At 29.4% G+C, this 12,120-nt stretch overlaps 1 protein-coding gene and 1 non-coding gene across 2 annotated transcripts in view; one reads left to right on the plus strand and one right to left on the minus strand.

The window, feature by feature from the left end:
- The window catches only part of LOC100161886 (dual oxidase maturation factor 1), a 64,734-nt gene that overhangs the window by 50,221 nt on the left and 2,393 nt on the right, over nt 1-12,120 (minus strand). The window lies entirely within an intron of this gene.
- On the plus strand, nt 3,763-3,836 carry TRNAT-AGU. Its single transcript has one exon. It is a non-coding gene; the product is annotated as a tRNA-Thr (tRNA).

Here is a 12,120-nt window from a genome sequence, read left to right on the forward strand (position 1 = left end):
GTATAAAAATACCGTATTGCACACTTAAAGCGATATCACAAAAACATCATCCTTGGTCACGAACAACTGGTCGCGTCTATCGTGTGTGGAAAAAAATTAATGAATAATATGATAATAAAAATAAAAATTAACAAAAAAAAACACCGGTAAAAGATAAAAATAAATCTTTATATACATAGGTATACCTCCTATATGTACACATCACAGCTTATAAGTCCTATGTATAGTGTACTGTATATAATAGTACATAATAATAACAGTATACCTACGACTGTTGTAGGTACAGGAACGTCGAGGTCGGCCAGATTTCCTGAGGTATATATAGGTAGTACATATATATATATATATTAGGTAGCGTATACCTGTAGTATCGCAGCATCGCGCGCACATCGGCCCGAGTCGTCGTCGCCACCGTCGCCGGGTGAAGGACTGACCCCCGTCACAGCGAATATAAACTCGTAATAACATCATAAATATAAAATATATATATATATATATATACCTAATTTATAAATTATAGGCTGGAAAGGGAGTAATGCATTATTTAATTTTTTATTTTTTGCATAATACACCCAAACGCAATTAGCTCTTAAAATGAGATTTACGAAATGGGAAAACGTGACGGGAGGTTTGCGCGCACAAAGGAAACGATTCGCTGAATATAATACATAATAGGTACGCGTGTATTTAATTCGTGTCAAAACGCGTAAAAAACGATCGGGAAGAAATTAGATCGCGTGATCGTATATATATATACGTATATGTAATATGTATAATATGTATGTATTTATATAGGTATAGTATATATAATAAATATATTATATACATAATTTTAACTTATTATGTTTATGTGTGTGTGTGTTGCGGTGCGCGTATACTTGCGACGTCGTCCTTCGATTATGTCTTATGCAGTTTTTTGCAGCCAGCAATCGTAACATATTTTGTTACATCCTACAGAGAAATTAGAAACTTTATGAAAAAAAAATACACTTTATGATTGTCACAACACCTCTAGAAACTTTTCGGCTCGGTAAAAAAAAGCTATCATATAATATATAAGGTATGAAAAAAAGATTGCAGTTTGTTCGTCTCAAAAGAAACATTCAGGTACCTAACAATATGTTCAGAATATCATAGGCTCCAATAAAGTACTCAAGTACATAATACATATAGGACATAGGTACTAAAAAAATGTAAAAATAATATTAGAGTAGTATAATGCCCTTTTATTGATATACATTATACTCCTCTTAAAATAATGCTCAAAGCCCTCCTTACACCCTCCCCCCGTCTTCATCATCATGTAACACAGTCCACGCTGTCCCTTCCCGTACACGGAATTTGATAAAAAATGTTGGTTTATATTTTGTTTTCGAACTCCACGACAACACAAACAATAATATAATAATGCACTGAAACTTTGACAAAACGCCATAATAATATAAATGTTTATCGAACGGGCGTAAAAGTTGTTATAGGTAGTAGGTACCTTATATAGTTATATAACTCATTAATACGTGTATGGAGACGCTTTAACGAACAATTTTTTTATTTCATTGAGTTTATCAAATTTGCTTCGTTTTCACGAAATCCATTATCTATAACATAGGCGCAAATAGCGTCTGGGATTTAGGGAGCCTAACTGTGATAATATCAAATAAGCTTAAAACAAAATGTACGAAACGTTTGGGGGCTTAGACCCTAAATCCCCCTATTTACGCAATTACGCCTTTGAGTTCTATAATAATACGTGAGTAAAAGAAAATAAGCAATATGTGAACAAATATAATATATTATATTTATTATTTCACATAAATCCGCAAAAATCCAGCTACAATTCTGAGTTTTTGAAACGATTCATTATAAATGCCTGATACCTATATAAGTACAATATTATAGTGATTAAGTGATACTATAATCGCCTATAACAAATAAAACTGGTATTCTACCTATATTTGTTTTATTCTGCTGTTTAGCGGGTCACGGCGTCGACTTGTTCTCTTAAAATTATAATATTATACAATGATGACTACGAGGGTCGTCCGTTTGATAAAAACTCCGCAAAACCGTGTATGATGTATAGTAGGTACATATTATAATATTATAATCGTAGATGATAATATAATTTAACTGATGTATATGTCACCACAATAATGATTTCACAATTCAACGGAATTTAATGATGACCGCGGAGTGCGGACCGTTGTGAGGTGATCAAGTTATATATAAATAATAATATATTATTGTATAGGTACCAATATCTCATATTCGTGCAGCACTGCAGAGTTGCAAGTCAGGGGCAACATACATTTTTACATGAGCATAAGTTTTTGATCAATTATTTTAGATATATATATTATATTATAGTATATACGACATATAAGTCTTTAAAGCACATTATTAATATATAGGTACTGCGATCTGTGTTAAAGGTAGCTGATAGACTTATTTAAACACAGAAAAGATACGCTTCGTAATTCAATAAATTTTTTGGACAACTAAATTATTTTTTTATAGTATTACACTATAGCCTAGCTTGGACAGTTCGACCTTTTCGGCCCTTACAAAGTTAAAAATCTAATTGAACCTGCTGCCCCTGTGCGCACTCTATGACTATTACCTACTGCCAATGAAGTCAACTTATAAAAAAAAATAGAGTTTGCTTATATCAATCAAATAATTCTATATTCACATCTTATCCATAATATAATAATATTATATTATAACACTTATAACCAAACATGAAATGGTCTGTTATCCTATGTCGCGTGTGTTAGACAAAAACAGAAAATCACGGTATCGAATCTCTTTAACATGTGATTAGTTCACCTCGAATTTATATTACGTAGGTAAGCACTTAAAAGTTACGAATGTTCTTAAAAAAAATGCATTTATGCTTTATGCACCAAAAATGAATAATTAATAAATGTAAAATATGCTCATAAAAACCATGTTTTAAAAAATATTACCTAATATTTTGATTTTAAATAAGTAATTATAAAACAAGTTAGAACAGGTACTATGCTAAGTAGTAATTATGTTTATTTATTAATTTATTAGGTATTGTACCTATTCTAATATAATTTCGAAAAATATTATAGAAATTATAGCAGGTAACTAGTACCTACATTTCATAAAATGCAGAATAAAAATAATATGGTAGCCAGTAGGTATATAAAATAACAATTTGGTGAGTAGACTTTAATTATTCCTTTTTTCTGCTAGGTAGGTACTAAATAGATAGTCTTTAGTAAAATCTTTAATCTTTATTTCTATTTCTCAAAATTGTTTGAAGCCGGTAGGTGAGTAAAGTGTTTATTTAAATTACAAAATTGTGCTCTAATATGCCTAGGTGTATATAATGTAGAAACTAAATAGACTAAATATGACCATTAATCAAAAAAATGGTAATCGTTTTTTTGTTCTATATTTAAATGTCACCTATAGTGAAAATTCCATAAGATACCCTCTATTTTAAACAGTTTAAATTCATTACAAAACATTTTTCATCAATACCCATATTATGTATTTATGTTTACAATGTTTTTATAATGTTATGCTATACAATGTAGTAATGATTTATTAACGACATTGAATTCAAATATAACACATCTATTGCAGTTATACTTACTTAATGATACATACTAATCACGGTTTATACGCCTATATACCGACATACCGTGTATATTTAACCTAACCTATAGTATAGCAATTCGTATTTGAATACTATATATTGATAATATTTCCTGTCATAAGCATAGCGGCGCCGTGGCTTAGTTGGTTAAAGCGCCTGTCTAGTAAACAGGAGATCGGGAGTTCGAATCTCCCCGGAGCCTTTTGCGTTTTTTGCGTTTTTTTTTCATGAAAATTATTAGAATATTTTGCACCGAAATGCGCTTTACATTCCGAAATAAAAATTGATAAGGAATACAATTTTTCAAAAATATTGTTTTTTTATGAATTACAAATATGTCAACGAATATTTTCATATATACCCAAAATACTTTTCTATATTATGTATTATCATTTATAACATTAATATATTATACTATAGGATACCAGCTGTGCAACACGGCGATGGAATTCTTTTCTGAAACAATATATTTTTAGCTGAAATGCTGAATCTCATCTGATCGTATTAAACCCACACGTATAATAGGTATAATGTTACATAGCAATCAAATATTTTTCCATAGCGCACAGTTAAAAAAAATTCGTCTCTTTAAATATATATTATATATATATATCAAATGTTATTAATATTTTATGATTACTAATTGTATGTTATGTTATATTTAACTAATTAACTATACTATTTACATAACTGTTATGTATGACTGTTACTTGTAATTAACCAATACGATCTTGTCTCTTTTTTTGTACACGGTGCTTATTGTTCATTTAAAAATTTAAATAAATAAATACATATTGTAAAGGAAATTGATAACTATTTAAAAATATATTTTTTTTTATGAAAAAACAATAACTTTTTAGTTATAAAAATACCAGTTTTAGCCAACTAAAATTGTGTGTTATACTACTGTGCAGCGTTTGATTTGAATATTTGATGGATTTCAAAACTTTGGCAAAATAAAAAGCTTGTGGCAATTTATTTTAAATAGGTACACTTCATAGCTTCATATGTTTTAAAATTGTGTTTTCTCTATACGTGCTTATCGTGTTGTCATGTAATCAGTTTTCACGCTGCTGCAGCAGCAGAAGTCCTTCCGAAACGGTGACATAACAACACTGCAATGTTCGAAATTACTATTGAACGCAAACATGACAAATTATGCGAATTTTAATATACATTGCGTGCTAATATTTTTGAAATGACTATTTCGGTCACGATGTCCAATGTATATACGATGAGAGGTTATCGCAGCTAGTTTACGTACACGCCTAGGTATCGAACGTAATAAAACAATCGAGACCGCCATTACATATTGTATATACCTATAACAAACTCTATGTGTACGTAGGTATTACGTATTATATTTTACGCAAGACCCTTAGTTTTTTGATAAATGTTTGTGTTTTTGATATAAATATTTATTAAATCGTACAATGTTTTCATCAACCCCGTTGAATTTTTATACCACAGAGAGTATTTATTTTTTTATCAGGTAAGTTAGTTAGATTGTAATAATAGAATATAGACATTTTTTTATTGCTTATAAGTTATACTTATAAGTTATAAGCATCCTGTCCATCAAGTCACTCTACTCTGTTCAACCAACTTTTTATAGTTCTATTATTATTATTTAAAAAAATAAGAAATATTTGCAATCTGTAATCTTTTTTGTACAATAAGTAAATTAGATAAATTTTTTACAGAATAACATTTTAAATTATTCAGTATTATATAGAATAAAAAAGGTGGGCAAGTGGGTGTCGTTCTGCTGTACAGTAGGTTACAAGTGGGTCACCGTCATGGATGGTGTTAAATTTGAATTCAATGGTATAATATCATTTGTATAAGAAAAACGATTCTAAGCGAATACGTCCAGTAACTGGCTAGCTTAGGCTAGGCTAACTAGGCTAACGCTAACTGTTAGCCTATGATATTACTAAGTATATTTAATGATATAATTGTGAATTAAGTAATATAATATTATATATTATAATATTAATCTTATAATATATATTATAATATTTTTATATTTACTTTATATAATATTATTATAGGTTATTGTTATTTATTTTTTTTTTTATTTTTATATCCTGTATACAAAATTTCTTCCAGAAGGAGTGTTTTGATTTCAACATATAGTACCTTATCTTTTAGCAAATTTGATCAAGATGGTACTTTAGACAGGTCATTTTTCGATTTTCTCAATAGTTATTTAATGTCACGGGAAAAACCACCGGAAAATTACGAAAAAAACACTAAAAATGGGATTTTAATTTCTAACGCTTTGTTTATCACCATAGAAACGAATAAAAAATTATAATATTTTAATATTAATTCAACTTACATGATAAAATAAATAATAACAAATTATAAAATATCCAGACTGACAAACCGTCTCCGTTCAGAATCGTTTTTCTTATACAATGATATTATATCATTGAATTCAAGTCTAATACAACCATTATACAATGACCCACTTGTAATCTACTGTACAGCAGAGCGACATCCACTTACCTGCTTTTTATGTTGTTTTTCTCGGTGCTTTTGAAAATTATTGGGAATTTAAAATTTTGACTTCACGAATGCACCAACTAAGTTTCACTTTCATCGACTATATACTATACAGTATACATTACATACTGCCCCAGACGGTGGTGACTGGTGACGGACACACACAAAAAAAAAACAAACATCATTGTAAAATCAATACATTCACCGCACCGCTCAAAATCTACAACATGAATACAAACGTGGAGAGAGGCATAGGTACTGACGTGGAAACCCTCAAACTTTAAAGTGGAATATTTTTAAGTCAGGATTCAAGACAGCAGCGTCTTTTAACTTTTTAATCATCAAGGCCCAATGCATTGGACCTTGATGTGGATTTCTTGGATAGCTAACTTAAACATTTAAATCTTTTTAAAATATTTATCAATTAGATTATACCTAGATAATATAAGAAAAGCTTTGATGTTGGATGTTTGAAAGTCGCTATTGTATACATCGACATTTTGAGAAAAATATCTATCTTCGAATACTGAAATAGGTACAGTAAAATAAAATACGTTAATATTTTGAATTATAAAAACCTAACAATATTTTCATGAATAAAAAAATAAAATAAATATTTCACAGTTGCATCTTGCAAGCATTATGTAAGTTGGACCGGTGTAATATGTTGCTTCAAATTCTACGGGGAAGTGTGTCGGTGTCTTACATCAGAAAGAAAAAATCAACCTGTAGGTACCTGTAGGTGTGTATGTACTATGGATTATACATATATAATAAATTATAATATTTTATTGGAAACCACGACGCGACAATGGCGACGCAAACCTGCAGTATATAATAATAATAATAATAATAATAATATTATAATATGCATAATATTATGTACGGGACTTGTGCAATGGACAATATGCACGTGGTTATCTAATATAATATTATTTTACAATATAATATAATGATCGATATCGATCTCCGACGCGGAGGAAAACGCCGAGTCGCATAGTACATAATAATCATAATATTTATATATAATACAATTACAATATTATACCTAATACCTAGTTTATACGTACTCGGGTGGGTTAATATAATATAATATAGTATTATACATATATATATAATTTATTATATATGTGATATACCTGTTGCGCGCGCGATGTTATATTCAAAACGCGACAACGGTGCAGCGGTTAAGTCAAAACGAATCCCGTGTGTGGGTGCCTTAATATATCCCACGGATCAAATCGAGGATTCGTCTCGATGTATTCGTTAAGCATAATAGTACATGCATATAGCCATAAAGGCAGACGATGACAAGCGTCTTAAACGTGTCGAATATTATAACGACGTGGAACAGCTGCGGCCCGAGATTATAATATTATGGGTGTTCTCGATCTGTGCCGGTCGAAAGGACGCATATAATATTACCTGTATCATGTGAACCGAAATAAATAAAACTGCACCGGAGAACAGTGGCGTATTTGAGGAAGAGACGATGGGTGCGGACCCATTGACAAGAGTGTACCTTGGTTTTTTTATGTGCAATTATGATTGTTGACTCAGGGGCGGTTCCAGAGACTATAGGTTTGAGGGGTTTAATAGCTATAATTTTTACAAAACTTATAATAACAAATACAAAACAATAATTTTTACAACAGAAATTCGAATGTTCTATTTAGAAATACGGTTTTAGAAAACCGTAATTTTGTATACAATAAAAAGTTTATATTACTATTAAAAATAATAAAAATCAAGAAGTCAAGCGTCTATAATCTATATAGTTCCAAGAGTTAAATTAAAAAAAAAAAATGTAACCGCCCTACCCCTTGTCCCCTTCCACCGAACTGGTATAGGGCTTCAGATGGGACACTGCTGCAGAGTGCAGACGTGTCTCATCGCCTGCCACTCTCAGTCCTCAGATACAACGTGAATTATTATACCAGAGGTGTTGACCGCAAATTATATAACACAAAGGTATATAATATAGGTATATTATATAGATTATAAGTGAGAAATATGCATAACCCGTTTTAAATATGTTTTTATTTTTTAACGCCATGAACGTAAAAAAATTGTCCTCGCGTATCTGTGAAATAATTTGAATGCATCGATTGTGTTGCATAAAAGCTGTATAAAATGACGTTTATTTAATACCTGTCTAGTAGTTATTACCTTAGTACCGTCCTACGTACGTACGTGGCTTTTGATTTTGATAAGACGTATTAACTAAACATTATCACTAAACCGTAAAGATGAATACGTATCGAGAACCGTCAGTATTTTTTTATTAAGTATTTATAATAATCGTTTTATGTACATAATTTATATATGTGAGTACTGTCATATATTATGTACCGATGATGGAGTATATACTACATAATATATAGATATATCATATATAACAAATTATAAATATTACATCGATTATCGACATATCGTATATAATATTCGCATTCAGCATGCTTGACTGCAGTGAGAATTGAATTAGATTAGATTATAGGTATTATAATGACCTTTCTCGCGAATCAACGTTTGGCAGGCAAAACGAAAAGGCGATTAAATGTACGCCTATATATATATAAAAGGATACTACAGTGCCCTGCTGCTGCTGTTTTATATATACCAAGTGTAATATATATTGTACACCTCGGCGTAATACAAATAATAAATTATTGTCTGGCGCAGTAACGTATCATTATTTTAATGGCACGTGAAAGCCACAATAAGCTCTATATACAGAATATTATTACAATATTACATATTATTATTGTTGGTACTCTACAAACATAATAATATGTATAATATACATAGTTAAAAACAAAATATTTTCCGTACTTATAATTCACTTACAAAACCTTTCATATAGACTATCAGCATGTGTAACTATGTATAATATAATTTATATTGTGTAATTCTAATAGTATACTATTACCTATAGGTATACCTTACTATATATAGTACCCCAAAAGCCCCAACAATATATTTAAAGATATTTTTTCTCATTTATGATATTAGATAGGCGTTTTTTTGTATAGATTATTAGATTACTGTTAAAAACTCCGAATTTAAATATTCTGTTGATTTTCCACGGACGAGACGCGTTGAGCGATACACTGATTCGGTACTTTTGGGACGTGCTGATATCATAGCTGCCTTATTAACTGCAGCTAGTCGTGAAGTATTATATAATATCGTCATACCTATTATACACTGTCGTCGGAATCGTTTGCCGAAATTTCTAAAGAAATAAATCCCCCCGATCGAAATAATATACCAAACCACTTTTATAATAATAATATTATTATATATACATATTATATATCATATACCTAGTGCATATCACTCGTCGTTGTCGTCGACGTAGCTGTACACTGCAGTGATTGCGAACTATTACGTGACTTGACAATAGAAAAATCGTGAAGCACGCTATTTTAAACGGCTGTATTACTTCGACAAGTTCCTCCGGCGTCGGTCACGACGAACCTGCAACTGCAGCCGAGTATCTTCCAAAATATGTATATGTTCGCTATTGTTATGCAAATACGTCACCACGCAGCCAGTGTCCATTAGCGGTCGAATATATATTTTAATGACACGTGAGTAATAAAAAAAAATACCTATGTATAATCATGAATAACATGAATTCCCACTTGGACGTCGTGCACAGAGCCATACCGTGTATCGGATAAATAATAAAAAATAATATAATATAATATATAAGTACAAATCAAAAACCTTTTATACTAAAAATAAACTGACCAATTATTATTTATATTCAAAGTGTTTCAGAAATTTTTATAGACAATTATGTACGTTATACGTGCAATAATATTATAATAGTGCTCAGAAATATCTAACGGGATGATGTATATTGTACTTATATCATTTATCCATTTTATTAAGACTAAATGATACTCAGGGCCCAGGTGTATTCACCTATTTATGCCTAGCTTAAACCTTTAAATGGTATGCTCACGGAAACAAGTAAATAACTAACTCTCAAAATATAAAATATATGAGAGATATATTATAATATATGAGTGATTCACCAAGTGCCAAGTGACACAAACATGCTCGTTCTATTATTTCTTTTATAAAGAATATATCAATTTTCTTATTTTTGGAATTTTGAAGTAGGTATATTTATGGACCGAATTTTATAATAGTTCGATATTTAGGCAATTTAAAATTTACTCTGTGACGAGACAGAATAAATGTTTTAGAGGAGAACTAACGTTTTTCGTAATTCATTTTTATAAAAAAATTTTTAATTCAACACTGATATAATATAGCAAATAAATCAAAATTTTAACCAATAGTTTTTAGAGTGATTAAAATGTATATTGTATACATATACCACTGTACCTACTAAGGATTTCAAGCCCTTAAAAATGGTTTTACAAAGATATAAAATACAAAATATATATGTATTATTTAGCCATGGTTAGGTATACTCTCATAGTTTTTAATAATTATAAAATTTTAATAGGTATATATAGGTAGATTAATATTAATTACTAAAATTTTAAAAATGTCATAGTCCCCATTTCATCCAATTCTAGTATCATGAACCTATTGATTTTTCCTTAAAGTACACAAATTATATAACTCAAAAATACTCATTCAAAGTCAAATTTAGATGGGTAAATTAAAATTTAAAATAGTCATCTACTTAACAATTTACATGAAAAGAAAGTGATTCTCATATTTAAAAAAAAATAAGTTGCCATACTCACGCAGGGTATAGTTAACTGGTATAAAAAATCTAAGTATTTTAAAAATATATAGTAGGTATAGTGGTATAATATGATAGTGATTTTACATAAATGTAGGTATGTATTTTATTATAAATATTAAAATATCCGCGTAACGCGTAACCGTAAGGTGATATACTCGTATGAACTTGTTTTCTTTAGTAGCTACCTGTCAAGTAGTATTTTCTCTTTTTCAATTACAGTTTATGAAAATATTATGGTATTTGAGTATACTTCATAATTCCTAAAGTCAGAATTTGGATAAATTCATTATTGAAATCAAAAAATCCAAAAGGGCTTGGTTTGGTTAAACGCACTCTGCAGTGAATTAATTCATTATGCACGCGTATTAAATAATGCTTGTTTCGTGTTAACTAGAATTTTTAAGTTTATCAGGTATATCGTATATGCGATCAAATAGATTTTACATTATGATTGATAATCGTAATTCGTATTCAGTGGCTTGTAAAAATGTAACGGTGGTTTTTACGTAAGATCGCCTGTGGGAAGGACGGCTAGAGACCCACATATATAAATACTTTGAGAATATAATTAATTTTTTATATCGTTATAATTCTGTTATTAAAACGTATTAGTCGATTATTTTTGTTATCTTCCGTCATTCATTTTATTAAATAACATAACATGAAACAATAATTACGAAGAAATATAAATCAATACGCAATCATAACGATTGCGTGTAGACTTATAATAATATTATCGGTCCGATGACAGTAAAAAGTATATTTACGAAAGTATATAAATTTGTTTTTATAAATAATCATTAATCAATAAGTTGTAACTTGTATTCAATTAATAAAATGATCAAAAATGTTTCAACATTAAAACGATAAAAGAACAACACGTCTTAACTCGGTATATAACAGTTAGGTATTAATTATTATTTTGTATTATTAGGTAGTATATTTATTATATTATATTATTAGTTTAATATTACAATAGTATTTATTTTTGTAAATTGTATTCATCTAATGCTTTTACAAGATGAATTAATGGATTTTAAAACCTTTCAACATGAGCCAAGTTTCTTATATATGGTTTAAATGTTTACTTTTACGACTTAACAGTACAATGTTTAAACAAAATGTCATCCCACCCCTTTATAAAATGCCTAAATGTAGGTATACGTCTTAAATAATGAAAATTATAATACTATATGAAGTGAAAAATAAACTATCTATATAGGTGTACTAGCATAGGCGC

This window comes from Acyrthosiphon pisum, chromosome A2 (assembly GCF_005508785.2).
Source record: "Acyrthosiphon pisum isolate AL4f chromosome A2, pea_aphid_22Mar2018_4r6ur, whole genome shotgun sequence".
Taxonomy (NCBI): Eukaryota; Metazoa; Arthropoda; class Insecta; order Hemiptera; family Aphididae; genus Acyrthosiphon; species Acyrthosiphon pisum.